We start from the raw sequence: 16,768 nt of genomic DNA, 5'->3' as shown, positions 1-16,768 counted from the left end.
TTATGGAGTTCAAAAATTGAATAACTCACCTTGATGTCTTCGATATTTAAATATTGGGGGGTAACCGATATTGAGAGAATCACAGTATAGCTTTAATTGGTCAAAAGGGACCCACTAGTTTATAGTTCTATATTTCGTTCCTGGTAATACTTTTGTGATTGTACAATTGAAGCTCAAACGATTATTATGCTTAGGTTGGTCTCCAAAATAACAGACTGTCGACAACTATTTTACTTGTGATATGAAGTGGCCATAACTTGCATCCTCAGTTTGAAGACTATACATATAGGACTAGAACAATTTTCTTAAGACTAGCTAATTCTGATATCATTTATTCGGGTCTTTTCGAAGTACCAACGAATGGTGAATACTGACGAAGTGAAGTCAGTTCAATCACTTTGGATTCTGGTCATGCATAAGTTGTATAGCTAGAAGCAAAAATAAAACTAATACATGACTTATTTAGCTCTATTAGTTTTCACTCAATAGTATTTCTTCATCTCGAACGTCATCGTCTGACAAGCTATCAGCCTATAACTTCAGCGCGAGATCTCTCTATCAAATAAAAATGTGGTATGGACCAGATATATTTTGCCTTTCTTCAAATAAAATTAAAACAATCCCGTTTCCTGGTTCTTTGCGAAAATGTAATAAACTTACTTTAAGTTTAGTAAAATCGTAATAAAAGCCTGTCAAAAAGTTCCAAGGTCATTCTCTGATTTTTTTTTCAAATCCTCAAGTTATATGGTATAATATCCTTTATTAGATATTTTCTGGATATTCTCATAGAACACTGTAACTTTCACTAAAAATATTTTGTTTCAACATAGATATCAAATAAAAAACAAAAGCTTTTACTAGAAACTTGAAAAGCTCAAGCTTTCAACTCAGATCTTTAAAGCTTTAATGTTGAATTGAAAAAAAAAATCTTAAGCAATGGAACAATGAAAGTAAAATCTTACCAGAAATAAACTTGTTTCATAGGTTAAGCCTCTGCAGCTTTTTCAAAAGTTAAGTTTTTGATTTTTTCTAACTTGAGTTAAATAGGTCAATTGAATAGGCCGTTGTAAATGAAAATATTTCTGGTATAATTCAAATTTTTCTTAGTTTAGAAAGTAATTAACAAGTCCCAGAAAAAAATAATATAAAATATCACTTTTCAAACAATGTTAAGAGCTTATCCATATTATAGGATATGTTCATACGAAACTAACAATAAGTATGAAGCACTTTCTCAATTTTTCTTTATTATCAAGCTAGCTTATAAACAAAGCTTCCTTTAATTAACAAAGCTTAAAAGCTCCAGTTTAAAAGTAAAGGTTTAAAAATTGAATTGTGAAAGCACCAAGCACCTCTGCTAACATAATGATCAAAATTCAAGTTCTGTATACAGAAGCTGAAGTGACTTGACCTCTCACCATGGAAATCTTTTCATTTTAACGAATTAAACAAAACTACATGTCCCCTTTACCGCTAAGCTCAGCTATGTATTATCACTAGAAATGTCTCTTTACTCCAAAAAACACCACAAAAACAAGTCTAGAAAGACTTATAGCCAAAGAGCAGAAACTAAATAGCTCTCAATCAAACGTTTTGCTGCAGTGTCACAAACAACTTAGACAGCGGCAACAACAACTACAGCAACAAAAATGACAAGCAATCTACACTACACTTTCAATTGAAATGGAAAAATGCACACGAGACTGGATTTGTGAGCACTTACATATATGTGAGCGTATGTGTTGGTGTTTTTAAGGAAATAAGAGGAAACGATGCAATGTGGCGCCACACGACGACGATCAAAACGCCAAAAGCGAAGCGGAAGGCAGCCGCAACAAAAAGCGGTTGAAAAGCATGAAACAAATCAAACGTGCAAATGCCAAAGCAGTCAGGGGAAGGCAAAGTAGAAGACTATAAACTAGTGGTGGAGCGCAAGAAAAAACCCTAGCAACAACAACAGCAATGTTTAGATACAAAACAAAGCATACCGGCAACCAGCAATTGAATGAGACACAGCGTCGTCGCCGCCGGTGCCGCCGCTGCTGGCGGCAGTAAAACAGCGAACGGCAACCACCAAGTACCACGCCCACTCTCACCACTAATGAATAACGAAAGCGCCGGTTGGGATAGACGGTGCCACCAAATGCAATGAAAAAACGGTAAAAAGAAACAAGTAACGGTAGAAAATTTAAAAGCGAAAAAGAAAGAACCCGGACGAGGGGTGTAGACGAAACGCTTAACCGTGTGTTTAAGCCAAATTGTGAGATAAAACGGCGCTGAGCACAGACACATACATGCAAAAGCAGGCCCGACAGACAGCAAGCACATACCGTAAGACTGCATGCCAGATCGCACAGATACGACACCCACACATGTGTCCACGCAGAATCTACTTTAGACCGATACAAAACAGCTAAATGCTTGCTTCGTTGGACACTCGGCATTCGAAGGCAAATGTATGGCACATACAAGTAGATAGGTTTGAGTAAATTCGTGTGTGTATGTGCAATGTCGGAGGTCACTAAGCTGAGGCTGCTGAATGAATGCGGAAACTGCTGCTTTATTGCGTCGGCATTCAAGATGGATTTCTTTGCATGCTTCGCGTTTTCCATCCTGTGATTTGGTTTGGAATTTTTTCTGCTTATAGCTGTTGTTTCTTCAGTAGTGATATTTTCATGCGTGTGGAAAAAATGCAACTGTGTGCAGGAAAATAAAGTGCCGCGCAATCAATGAAGATTGTAACTGGCAAAAATGCGCAAATGAATGAGCGACTTCGAGTGTATGAATGAGTGGATGACTAAATGAAAAAGTAGTTTTGCGCTGGGAATACTGGAGGTTGGAAAGCAAGTAAGTGAAAGCTCTGTTAATGAAATCGTTATTGTGGGAATATGAGCTTTTATGAAAGCTTACTCTCAATTTTGGTAAATTGGCAACTTTAAGTAAATTGACAGACTCTCTTTTGGTTTGACTTTAGAGTTCTCCAAATCTGATCTGATTTATTGTAAAAATTATTTCTATAATAATTATTCAATCAATGCAGAATTTTTTATTATTATTTTTTCTTAAAATATCGAAGCATCTCCCACAACAATCAAATTTATTTATTAGTTTGGAATGAGTCTTAGCTGAAGACCTATATCCGACAGTATATATCAGTTTTAGTAATAAATCAACTCCGGCGCCATCTAGCGGAACTTTTGTTGCAATTACAGTTCCTTTTCATTATCAATCTACATTTCAAATATTAATCGAATAAGATCATAAATACTACACTGTTTCCACTACATTTATGGGGTTGTAAAATTGTTTCCACACAAATTTATCGGCCAATATATGAGAAATACCGAATCTTCCAAACCTTTTACGAGATTATTTGGCCTTTCCCGGGTTTTTCCTGTTTATGTTCAATGAATACCATTTCTTCTTTTCGTACCGGTTATACTTGTAAAACGACTTATTCCAATAAAATGGGTCCAGATTCTTTTCTAGTTGGGAAAGTTGATTTAATTTTGATATTCAGGTTTGGTTAGAGCTGCTTCTGAACACTCTAAGCATATTTATACCTTTAAATATAAATTTCTGCAACCCACAATCTACTAAAAAAGCTAGACGAGAAGGCGTGAATGCATGCTCAAAAGGGATGAGATCTATCGTGAAATAGAAACAAGTGAAAACTATGTACCATTTCTCATGAAAGCAAAAAGGCGAAAGCCAAATAGAGTAGGCAACCAAATTGACTTCGGTATTCCGCTATGCAACATCACAGTTATTCTTGGTCTAAGAAGCGATGGGTTTGCCTTTTCTTTCCATCAGAAAAGCAAAATACCCGCTTAACCAAACATATATACACAGTGACAAGTGAGATTGCCAGTGCTGAGACGGCAGCTTTCATTGCAATCGGCAGGTGCAGACGTCGGCCGAAAATTTATTGCAGAATTTTTACGAAAAACGAGTATTTGATAAAAGCAGCGAGGAAGCTGGGAGAGAAGAACGCAATATAACGCTCTTAAGAACACAGCTTCCACTGCAGTTTGTATTTAATAAACTGCGACGTGGCCACGAGAAAAGCAAGCGCTTCGGTGGCTAAGCAAATACGACTACATTGAAAGCGATATTTTGTGTGACAAAAAGCAAGAAAGAAAATAAAAAATAAGCGAAAAGAGTTCTCCGGCACACCGCTTAGCAAGAAATGCAATAATTCGTAGCATACAAATAGGCGGCTGAGCAAAAGTTGCAAGCAAGCAATTTTCACAACGTTTTCTCGAAAGTCTAAATAATAACTGGAATAATTTTCTTGCAGTAAGAAAAACGTTGCAGGCGACAAAAAAGTTGATGTGTCAGCGCCGAAATCCAACGGCACTCGCTTTGGCGCAAATTACTTGCAGCAAAGTCAAGATGTAGTAATCAGTGGCGAAAATGTTTTTTCACTCACAATTTAAGATTGCATTTCTCTATTTTACCATTACACAAATATATGTGCTTTATATAAAATTTGAAATGAAAACAGTAAAAGACTCGCTGCCGCATAACCGCCAGTTATTTAAGTTTTTTCATCAAACTCGCTACATTTTGCTGCTTATCTCAGCTCGACGTAATGCCACAAGCCGTGCAAGCAAGCGCCTCGCTCCCCGAATTTCTGCAATTGCGACCTCAGCCAGGACGACCACAGCCAACTGTGATTACATTTCTTTTCTTATGAGAAAACTCACAAACACACACATGCACACTCATTTTGTTTGAAATTGCTGTTGCAAGTTGCAATTGTGCAGACAGCGGTAGCAATCAGACAGCGTTGTAGCGAGTTGCTCGCATATGTGCTAAGAAATAAATTGACTTTTCCTTACTCAGTGTCTTAGCGACTGTGTTGCGATGCTCGTGTGTGGATTAGTCTTTCTTTTTTGCTATTTTATTTTACTTTTTATATATGATGGTAAATAAAAAAGAAATGGTGACGTAACTTTATATTTTCCGAAAAAATAGGTGGAAATATTCAAAAAATTAAATTAAATAAATATCTTGAATTATGTAGAAGTCTTTTTTGGACAAAATTGAAACCAAATTTAATTATAACTTTTTAACTTTTGATAAACTACAGTGGAACTTCCAAAACGTGAACTTCTATAACTCGACTTTTTCCATAACTCGAACTCTTGAATTGGCAATAGAAGTCAAATGTCATACAACTTTCCTTTCATAAATCGAACTTCTCAACCTGGTCATTTTAAAAAATTTTAAATTTTACCATCGAGGCAGAGTCCCTTTATATCGTGTAAAGGTGAACAAAAACTTGTTATTACACTTATGATTGCATAAATCATGTAACAAGACATGGGATATAGACATCCAGAGCCAAAAATAGCAAACTGAAACAATTAAAATAACATATTTTAGCATATTTATATTAAAAAATGTCTATAACTCGAAGTCTCTCTGACTCGAAGTTTTTTTGTGGATAATGGTGATTCCCATTAGAGAAGTTGCACTGTATATTACAGCTGATCTTTAAGTTCATATAAGGATTATATATGTTATGAAAATATTTTGTAAAAAAAATATTGCTGGCTAGATTAGGTTAGAGCAGGTTAGGTTCAATGGACTAAAAAAATAATTTCAGTAAATACATATTTGTTAACAAGTTTTTTAATCTCAAAATTATGCTTCTCAAAGCTTTATGACTTTGATTTGTTAATATTTCCATAACTAAGATATAATCAATTACTTTTTGTGTAATCGTGTGATAAAAAAAAAACAAGAACCAACTCAAACAAAATACCCCTGAAAATATCTCACGACTCTTCAAATATTTTCTTTTCTCATCCTTGTATAGTATTGATTTAGAATTACTCCGATATCATTGCAAGGTATTACGATATCCCGAAATACTCAGAAACTTCTTGATGTGATGTTCTATTTTAGATAAAGAATTTGAAGATAACATATTTTAAATATCGATATGTTTAGTAAATAAATTTAAATGAATTCGGACGCAGAAGTTTTAACATTTTTCCAAGAAAAAAAAAAAACAATGAAAGGATTATAAAATGTATGGATCAATTGAGTATAACTTTTCAGCATTTTCAAGAATTGTTTAAGTTTTTTTATATTTTCGATTAGAAATAGTTTCGTTTAATCGAACCATCTGGGAACTATTCTATGCATATTTGATACAAAGTGTTGGTTAAAAATGTTATTGCAGTTCTTGAGTACCAAAATATTATCAATACCTCTATATGATGGACTTAACTATTGATTTAGTAGTATGTAGCGGCTTTGTTATAGATATTAATGTAGTATATGAAAAGTACTCACCGGTAAATGTATTTTCTTTAATTGCAATCCAATTTGTATGCTTCTAATAGGTAGTTGTTACCTTTTTTCATATCACAGGAAAAAGGTTATACTGAAGATTACAAGTAGAAGCTTTGCGTTGACTACAAATTTGGTACGCTTATTGTTTCGACAACATTCCACAGACATTTCAGTTCTGCAAAGAAAGTACAAAATAATATTAATTAGAAAAAAATTTATACATGCACTATATTCAAACAATAATTAATATGTTTATAAAATAAATTTTAATGAATTTATATTACAGAAAATATTAATAAATATTTGCCATCAAAATGTAAAGCTCACATTAGAAATACGGAACTTTAGCAAGTTTTCAAAATCTCCAGAGCTTTAAGGATAACCCACTTCAAATAAATTAATTTTGAAAGCTTTTCATATTTATATTATTTAATTTCCTCCCAAATGTATGCATTATAAGATAAATATGATTAAATATTGCCTACATTTTGGCTTACACATAGCTTAAAATTATTATAGAGGTAAAGCTTGGGCGAAGGAAACTGAATAAAGAAATTAAAAATCGTTCCGAATTCACTTTAGTTGGTAATTCGTGACACAATTTCACTTGATACACTTTTACAATTCTCTATATAGAAATCCAATGAGACAGGAATATGAACTACAAACAATATGTGAGATGAAAAAATTATAAAGTTTTATATTATATATCGCTGGCTTTGCTTTCATTCATTCAAACTCCGACAATTTTCCTTTAATTCAAGTAATTTAAAAATTGTCATTAATCTGAAATCACCTATGCCATTAAAGCGCTAATTAAGTAGCAGAAGAGCAGTTTCTACGCACTTTACTTTCGAAAACATTTAAGCAGCTTTAATCTGTTGCCAAGCGACGCACAGCCGCCTTAAATATAAATAATACCTACCAAATAGTACAATAAACAATAGCAACAACAGTACATACAACACTCACTCAATTGTCTACAATTTGACACACTTTCAGTCTCCGAAACATCAAAGAAACGGAAATTTTTCAAAAGATTTACTACAAACATCTTCAACACGAATCATTTAAGCAGGTGAATGGGCTTGAAACAACAACAGCAGCAAACTGGCTGGTAAGCAGCTGGTGCGACACAGCAACCGGAAGTAATATTAATTGAGCAGAGAATGATAAAATTAATCAGCTGAAATTCCGCCGTTAGAGCTTTGCTTTCATACTCCGTTTGTTTATAACAGAGTGTGTCAATGTTTACTTGCGACTAATTGCCGTAAGCTGCACCACAGCGCAGATTTGCAGCGCCAACAATGTCACCCTTTATAAACAATGTTATGTAATACAAAAGTGTGTGGGTTTGGAGAATTAAGACTTTATAAGCGCGCTATTTGCTGTGAATTAAAGCTCATTCGGTTGCTTTGTCTCCACTAAATGCCTTCATGTGTGTGTTTGTGTGCCGCAAATTTCATTTTAATCGCAATCGTCTGCTTCATTGACGACGACAATTCACTTTTCAACCCCCTCTTTAACCACCATCAGGCAACTGTAATAGCAGAGTGGCACACCCTCTCTACCCGCCTTGTGCATCAATTCACACCCACGCACAATCACCTCCACCACCATACGATACACCGACTCACACACACAGCCGAGTGTTGCAGTTAGTCATAGCGGAATTGATACATTCATTGCCATCGAGCGTATAATTAAAATTGAATTGCTTTTGCTTTGGCTTGGCAAACGCACGAAATTTTGTGGTTGTTTGTTGCAGCATTTTAGGCGTTTTTTGGTATGAGCTCACAACACACACAACAACAAGAACAACAACTCTAAAGTGCCGGCAAGTGGGTGTGTTGTTTGAGGCGTTGCTCATCAAATTGCTGACAATTTCGAAAAATTGGTGGTTGTTTTAGTGCCTCTGCGTGATTGTAGGGGCGGCTGCCTGCCGGTGTTTGAGTGTGTGGGTGTGTTGGCGTGCTTAGTGTGCGTGTTTGCATTCGCTTGCGTGCATTATGATTTTTAATTAATAATAAATATTTGCATATCTCAAAAACAAAATGTTTAACGAACCATCATTGCCGGCGTCGGTGAAAATTTTTCGCTTTCCCCACTTTTTGTTATTTTTTCAAAGTTTTTGTTGTTGTTTTGTGTGTACTTTCAGCACGTAACAATGCCAATTTTTGTTATATAATCCACCATAAATGAGGTAAATATTTTCGTTGTGCGCGCATTTGCTGCGAGCAAATATTTTAAAGTTTCAGTTAAAGTTTACAATGCCTTTGTCGGTGATGGAAATTTTGTGTGCTTTGCTACTTTTTGCGGTAGTGGGGGTATGTATGTGTACAACTTTTGGAACTTTGACGTTTAAATGTGTGTCTTTAAATTTGAAGGCGTTCGCTGTCATTTATAATTCGAAATATAAAAAACCTTTAGAGCTTTAAAAAAAGCTTCATTAATTGAATATACTCTAAAGATATACTCTTAAAATTAGCAACAAGATTTTAAGTACAATTTTTAATCCAAAGAAGTAGCAAGCAAAATTGTATGAATTGTAATAGAAATGTTTTCGTCAGTCGCCGAGTTTGAATTTTCTTTAACAGTTAGCCATGAAAGTTATTTTTTATATTCTAAATGATCTTTGAAGCTTCGACCTTAACGAATAAAAAGTTTTTTTGTGAAATTACTTAAACTCAGAGGTCCATTTAGCGAAGCCTTAATTACGAAAGCTCTCTCTGATGAGTTTGAAATAAGCTTTCATAGAGAAACTTCACAATAATGACTTTCTACTAAAGAGCTTTCATAATGAAAGCTCAAAATAATGAGAGTGAAAGAAGCTTTTAAGGTGAAAGCTCAAAATAACGACTTTCTACACAAGAGCTTTCATAGTAAAAACTTTAAGCAATTAGCTGGGAGTAAAAAGCTTTAACATTGAAAGAATACAGGAAGGTTGATATTAAAAACATTGGTAATGAAAGCTCATACTAATTGGTTTTCAGCGAATTTAGAAATGTTAACTTTTGCATACAATGGTATTTAGGGACTCCCAACTGATATTGGTACGTAGTATAGTATTGTTACTACATGTGTGTCTTGGGTATTAAAGTCATTAATTAACCACAGAGGTACATATGGTTAAGCTTCAATAGTTAATGTTGTTAATGTTCATACTGCTGAATTAGAAAGAAGCTCTCATAATGAAAGTTAATGAGTTAGAAGGAGCTATGAATTTATTTATTTAATGAGTTTGTACTGAGGAGCTTCCATAGTGAAAGTTCTCACCAATTAGTTGCAAGTAAGAAGCTTTCATTTCGAAAGCTCACACCAATTATTTCATATTGAAAAACTGTGATAATACAAGCTCATACGAATTGATTTTCACAAACTTTCGGTTTAAATGTGCTAAGCTTTTGAGTACGCAGTTTTTCAATATAGAAAGTATGTTCCTAAAGATTAATAGAAAGAGGTCTAAGGTATTACGAAAGTTGGAAAAATGTTATTACGAGCTGTCCTTTTTTAATTAGCTGCTGAAACACATACCAATGACTTGATGCCTTCGCGTTATTTGAGGCTGTTGAGTCTTTGCCAAGCTTAGATTTATACATATTAGAAAATGTTGCCTCATTCAATGTATGACTATTAAAATGTATGAATATTAGTACCAAAAAATGCAAGCATATATTGCACTTAATTTTAAAGCAAACGAAAATTTCTACAACAAATGCTGATATATTATACTGCAATATAAATTCACTCACTAAATGAATCCGCTTTGCAAATATACAGTTGCGAGTCAATTAAATGCGTTGAATTATTAACTAAGCAGCATTAAATTGCGCATGAATCCATACAACCATTATTAACTGCAAATATTGGCACAACAAATACGCACAGAAGTCTATATACTCATGTGGGTGAGTGTGTGTTAATTGCATGCGCTCGCTTCTTTTGTCATAATGCACATGCTAAATATTGCATATTTGCCTAATTAAACTCATAAATGTTTTGTTAACTTGCACACATCACGCCATGCGCCCAAATGTATGCAATGCCACAATAATTTTTGTGACACATTTCAAATAACAAAACGTCCGGCATACACTGAAAACTAATTACCGCGAGAATCGCTATGTGTGTGTGCAATTGGTTACGTGGCTTCCACAAAAATTGTGGCAAACGAACAAACAAAGTGTCATGCCACACACACACACATACACACAGCGGTCATAATGAAATTCGGTTATTTCACTTATCTGTCCGAATTTGTCAGGCTGGACAAAATGCGCGGATAACTAACTAAGCAAATAAGCGAAAATATGGCGCCACGCGCGCACAAATCTGTGGCATCACAAGTATGTGGGTGTGTGTATGTTGTTGTTGCTGTATGTATGCAAATTCCGTTATGTTTTTGTTTATTAGATTCAATGTGGCAGCATGTAATAAAGCCATGTCCAGCGCTACATTGGCATTATTTGGCGATAACCAACAAATATTTTGTGTACGCATGCAACACACACCAGCAATAACAATAACAACAACAACATGGCAGGTATGTCAGTCTAATGTAGAATACCTGAATTATTGCAGCTAACTTGCGCATTACAATAGCAACAACAAGCAAACATCATGTAATAACCACGTGTGTGCAGAATTATATGAATGCACACGGATTATATATGTTGCCTATGTGTGTGTGTGTGTGAGTGAATGCATACGCAAGTCATATCCTTCAAATAAAAATAGCGCAAATTTATGCATTTTCCAGCGTAATTTATGCAAATATTCTATTAAAAATAGAAAATAAATAAACAAGCACACACCCACATGCATTCTTATATAATATATTTACTTATTTATAATGCTGCCTATGGGTTGGTGAGACATACTGATGAATCGCTTAATTTCATTGGAAAATTTAAACGGCAAACACAATTGCTGTCACCTGTGGTTTTAAAAGTGTGGACTCGCTAAAAAGCTGAGTGGCATTGTCGAGCTCTGTGCGGTAGTTGCAGTTTAACCCTTGTAACACTCTTGTGATACCTCTGACCTATCTTTATCACAATAATTCGAAGCAGATTTCCATTCTGGAATCCGATATGATTTTCACTCTAATTTGGTGTGATTTACATCAGTACAGTTCTTAAAGTAAAGGAAATGAAAGTAGCTTAAAGGTTGCACATGCAAGCTAAGGTCCCTCAAATTCAGAGAATTTTAAACAAAAACAGTTCTAGAAATGAAGGTTCTGCTTAATATATTGTTGGATTCCTTATAGATAAAGTATAAGAATCTGTCAATAAAGCCGTCCGCCCGCTGATTGACAATCAGAGATGATATTTGGTATATACAAACTTAGCCTCCGTAGTTGTTTAGATTACCTAAAGAATTTCTCGTTTTCGCTTAAAAATTCGAGTTTGGTGGTCCGAAATTGTCGACAAAGAAAACTCTGAAGACAAACTACATATTTTTTGACTACGTGCGTTTCGCTGGTTTCTTCTGGAATAAATGAATGTATATGAGATACTAGCTGACCCTACAGGCGTTGCCCTGCGTGAAATTATTTGAAAAGGAAAGAAAGTTGAATTTAGATTGTATTGAAAAGCATTTATTTTCGATTTTTCTACATTTTTTTTTTCATGTAACGCAGCTTGATAAACAACATTTTTTGTTTTCTGTTTCGGAGCGTAAATGTACAGAGAAGATGGTTTTTCAACTCTTGAACACTCCATATATAGCTGACTGTATGAAAAACATGGCATTTCCAGATTTATGCCTCACATTTCCAGCGACTGTCTTTGTGACCTGTTGATTGACATCGCAAATGCAAGTTTCACTGGAAACTAATACGTTTGAACTGAAATGGCAAATCGTTGGAAGTCAGAGGAATTGGTGAAATCAAGCATTCTGCCCCTTGTAAGTCCCTTTCAAAATTCTTGCAACCATCACATTATTCGATAGCTGCGTCACAATCAGGGTTCAATTACACAGTTTCGACATAATTACAGAATAATGACGAATCCAACTTTAAGATGTAAATGATGCGGTGGCATGTCAAGCAAATCCAAAAAAAAATTAGAAATTCAACACACAAATCTCCCTGAATTTGACTTGAATCATATAGATTAAGTCATCAACATCGGTAGTTTTGACAGCTAAAATTGCGCGTGCACTCAACCAATCGTAGTTACTTATAATTTTGGCCAATGTATTCAGATATACAGGTATTCAGATGTTGCAGGAACACTCGCATATTAATGGTCAATCATATGGTTTTCACGTACCGCCACAAATACTATGACTTGAGACATTCAATTCATCCGCCGCTGTTGATTTTGGAATAACAGGAAGTATTTGTCGAAAATCCAGATAACGGTATCATTGCGCAACCAAAGCGACGATTATTATTCCACAGATCTTTCATTGTTCTGTCGAGAGAATTGCACTTATCTCATACTATCAGTTTACAATTCTTCAACACTTAGCGCAATAGCTGATTGCCTTGCAAACAGGTGTTTCATTGATTTGCATGTTCAGTGCCGAATGTGCCGTTCTTCCAACTTCTAGTAACGTTGCAGCAATTCCAGTAGATGCGAGAGCCAATGCAATGCCATTTTGAAATCGTATTGTTGCCAAAATCAATATTATCTGTTCCGCCGTTGTTGTCAACTTAAATATAATTCTTTTATTATTATCTTTATAGCAAATTTTCAATATTTGTTTACTTTTACCCTGTACTTTCACGGATATTTCAATACTAAAACAAATAAGGAAAGGCTAAGTTTGGATGCAACAGAACATTTTATACTCTCGCAATTTATTGTTATAATTTTATTAAAATATCACACAATTTGACCCATATATTCGGCATAATGCCCAATAGAATAACGAAAATCATCATATATAGTATATAATACAACTCGAACAAACAATTTCGACCAAATTAGTTATCACAAAAACCGTACTCACGGACTTTTTTTAGATCATTAAAAAAGAAATAATTCTTTCATACATAACTTTTGTGTATCTTAAACCGCTTTCGCAGCGCAAGGAACGGAAGCCATCAAAGATAAATAATTTCCCCCGTTTTTTACACATTTACCACTGTTTTCTCGCTCCTACAGCGTGATGCTATATAGCCTATAAATGGACTATCCAACACAAAAAGAATTATTCAATTCGAACCAGTAGTTTCAAACAAAAAAACAAACAAACAAACTCTTCAGCTTTATAATATTAGTATAGATTAAAGGCTGTCACTATCAACTATTACCTCCATTGTTCAACGAGTATTCGAGAAATCAGTATAATAACACAGCGACCAACTCGATCTACCCAATAAAGCCAGAACCTGATATACAAGTTTTTCTAGCATTTTGTTCGACCAAAAATATAGTAAAAACATTAAAACTATACTATAAAGCGTACACACACAAGGGTTAATCAATTCATATAATATGTACATAACAGTATTTTGCCATATCTGCATATTTTCCGCAGCATTGAAATGTGCTTTGGGAGCATATTTTGCAGTTCATTTACGTTTCATTTGCTGTTGTTATTATTGTTGTATTTGTTGCTGCTTTTTTGTTATTTGTGGCTTAAAAATTACATTTACATTTCATGAAATTTTAATGTATTCACTTATAAATTCGTTTATTCACAGCAATCTCACCTACACGCACACACACACACACATTTTTAAACATGCATTGTGCACTCACTCAATCACTCTCACATACATTGAAACATACAAATATGTATGTATGTATGTATATGTGAGGTTGAATGTTGGTGTGTATTGAATGCAATATTAAATAAAATGTGGTTGCCATATTGAATGCTGCAGAAAGCCTGTCTGCTGTCAACGTAATTGAGCGCACGCGTGTATTTGTTGTAGTCACGAGCTTCGCGCAGTGAGCGGTATGCTGCTGCATAGCTAAACAATGAAGTGAAATTAAACCACCAAAGCTCATTTGCATTATTTCAGCTAACAACAAGCACTTGCAGTGCTTACACTTGTTTATTCACTGTTATAACGTTTCATATTTTGTAAATTGTTAATTATTTTATTCGTTCGTTTTTGTATTTGGAAATTTTATCATTTTTGTTGTAAATATTTTGTGACTTTTTTCTCGTTTTACCAAAGTATACAAAAAATAAAGTGAATAGCACCAAATATAACTTGAAAGATTTAATCACTTTGATCGGAACATAATTCGTCTTAATAATATAATCCGAGACCATTAAAATTGAATCATATCCCGGTTAGGTTTCAAATTTTAGTTGTATCTGTACTCTTGAACTTTATAATTATTATTCCGAGATTGTTGAAGTATTTTTCTTTATCAAGCGCTGAACTCACCCCTGGCTGGTTCAACAAGTTGAAGTTTTCCCATTTACGTTTACACTAAACCACAAGCTCAATGCAGCTCCATTTAGACTAAATTTGCACCATTCATAAGAGGAGTCCCATAGCTTGAACAATGTCACTGTATGGTCAAAACTTCCATAATAGTTCCTAATAAAAAGTTTTCGAACTTCCCTCAGTGAATCTGGATGAAATAATAAGGTTTAATAAATCCTCTATCGTTTCGCAGTCAAAACATATTAAGTAAACAACTTAATTTGTATTTATTGAACTTCAAAAATATCCTTAGGGAAGTTCTTGGATATGCGATCTTACTGTCATCTTCTCCTTCACTGCAAGCCATCTAGTTTCATTATAAGGCATTATATTCAATATTTTTGGAGGTCGTTTCAGTGGAGTACTTCTTTCTCTCTTTAACAGTAAAGTTTAAGCTTTCATCATCGTCTGAAGTAAAGTCTATGAATACTGTATTATAAGCTGCCATTGAATCTCATCAGAAGAAAATTATTGTCGCAATAGTAATCCAATTGGGTGGATTAAGCAATAGATTACTCAAAATAAAAAATAAAACTTGAAATAATGGTTTTATGTTAGTGGCATTTCTAATTCCTTTTCCGATAAATTTGGTATGTTTTAGTGATATTTTCTTGCTTCAAATATCGCATAAGGTGAGTTAGAACTCAATTGAGTGTTATTCTCTATCGACTTTATAGATAATATAACACTTCTGCAAAGCAGAATTATCTTATGTGTGACGTTCTTCATTATTTATGGTTCAAATCCCATAGAAGTTGAGAGCCAATGGGGAGACCTCAATGCTGGTATATTTAATTGAAATTAAAATTTTCAAGCATGTCTAGTTTCTGTTGCTCTCATTAAGAGAGTGTGTTGGGGGCTAGAGAAATATAAATTTTATAAGGATAGCCAAAGTAAATATATGCAATTGACTGGTCAAATCAGTAAACTGAAAATTCCATATCAGTAATATGGAAATTTCCACTGGAATAACGATTAAATATCGTTGATTCTCCAACATTTTGGAACTATATGTATTTCATTAATATAGAGGTTTATGTTTCTGTAAGCGATATCCTTTATTTGTTACTGGTAAAATGGCGATCAAAATTACAATGGACATAAACAAAAAGCCTCGAAATAGATTCATTATAAAATCAATAGAAAAGCTTTAACTCTAATTAAAATGCTGATTATTGAGTATTTAGTAATTAAAGTGAAAATATTATCAAAATCAATTTAAGATGCAAGCATTGAAGCATTTCGTTGCCTTTACTCTCATACAAAGTTCATACAATACTTAAAAGAGCACACCTACATACATAAATATAACTATAAATAAAGCTTTGCATTTGTTATCACCTCTCCGCCGCTGGTTAACACACGCAAAATTTCCCACATTATTTGCATTAAGCTTTTTGCGTGCCTTATAAGCATAATTCGCTGCTTTTATTATTTATGTAAATACTTATAGCCGCCCGCACGCACTGGCCGTCACTCACACACAAACACACATATGGAAGAATATGTGCGTATTTTTATTAACAGTACAATACAACGGTTTATAAATCGTCCACTCATCGATAATGGATTTAAATGATTGAGTGCGACTGTGAGTTGTTATGTGTGTGTATATGAAAGTGTTTGTGGTTACATGCAACAGTTTTGTGTACTTAATTTATATTTCAGCCTCAAACTTTTAGTCTCTGCACCCACACAACTACTCTGGGTGGAGTTTCGGTTTTATCCAGCTACATATTAAATAAGTGTAATTGATATTGGATCGGAAGAGGATCATAAGCTGGTCGCCAGCCACTTTGTTTGTTTATGTATTTATTTACACATTCATACTTAAAGTAAACACACACACACTTACAAACAATGGAGGAAAGTAAATATATTACATATATATGGACCTGCTGATGTATTGGGTACTTATGTGAGAGTAGAGAGATAATCATATATATATTATACATACAAAAATAGTTATAAATATAGTTAAAGCGCTCTTCTCTTGAGAATAATAACCTATATCTTCTGGAGTCTGAAAACTGAGGGAACGCTAAGTAATCTTGATTTGTCTTC

At 34.2% G+C, this 16,768-nt stretch overlaps 1 protein-coding gene across 1 annotated transcript in view; it reads left to right on the top strand.

Moving 5' to 3' along the window:
* Positions 1–16,768, top strand: part of LOC105209118 (uncharacterized) — a 156,421-nt gene that overhangs the window by 70,090 nt on the left and 69,563 nt on the right. The window lies entirely within an intron of this gene.

Source organism: Zeugodacus cucurbitae, chromosome 2 (genome assembly GCF_028554725.1).
Source record: "Zeugodacus cucurbitae isolate PBARC_wt_2022May chromosome 2, idZeuCucr1.2, whole genome shotgun sequence".
Classification (NCBI taxonomy): Eukaryota; Metazoa; Arthropoda; class Insecta; order Diptera; family Tephritidae; genus Zeugodacus; species Zeugodacus cucurbitae.
This window is presented reverse-complemented; position numbering and strand designations above follow the sequence as displayed.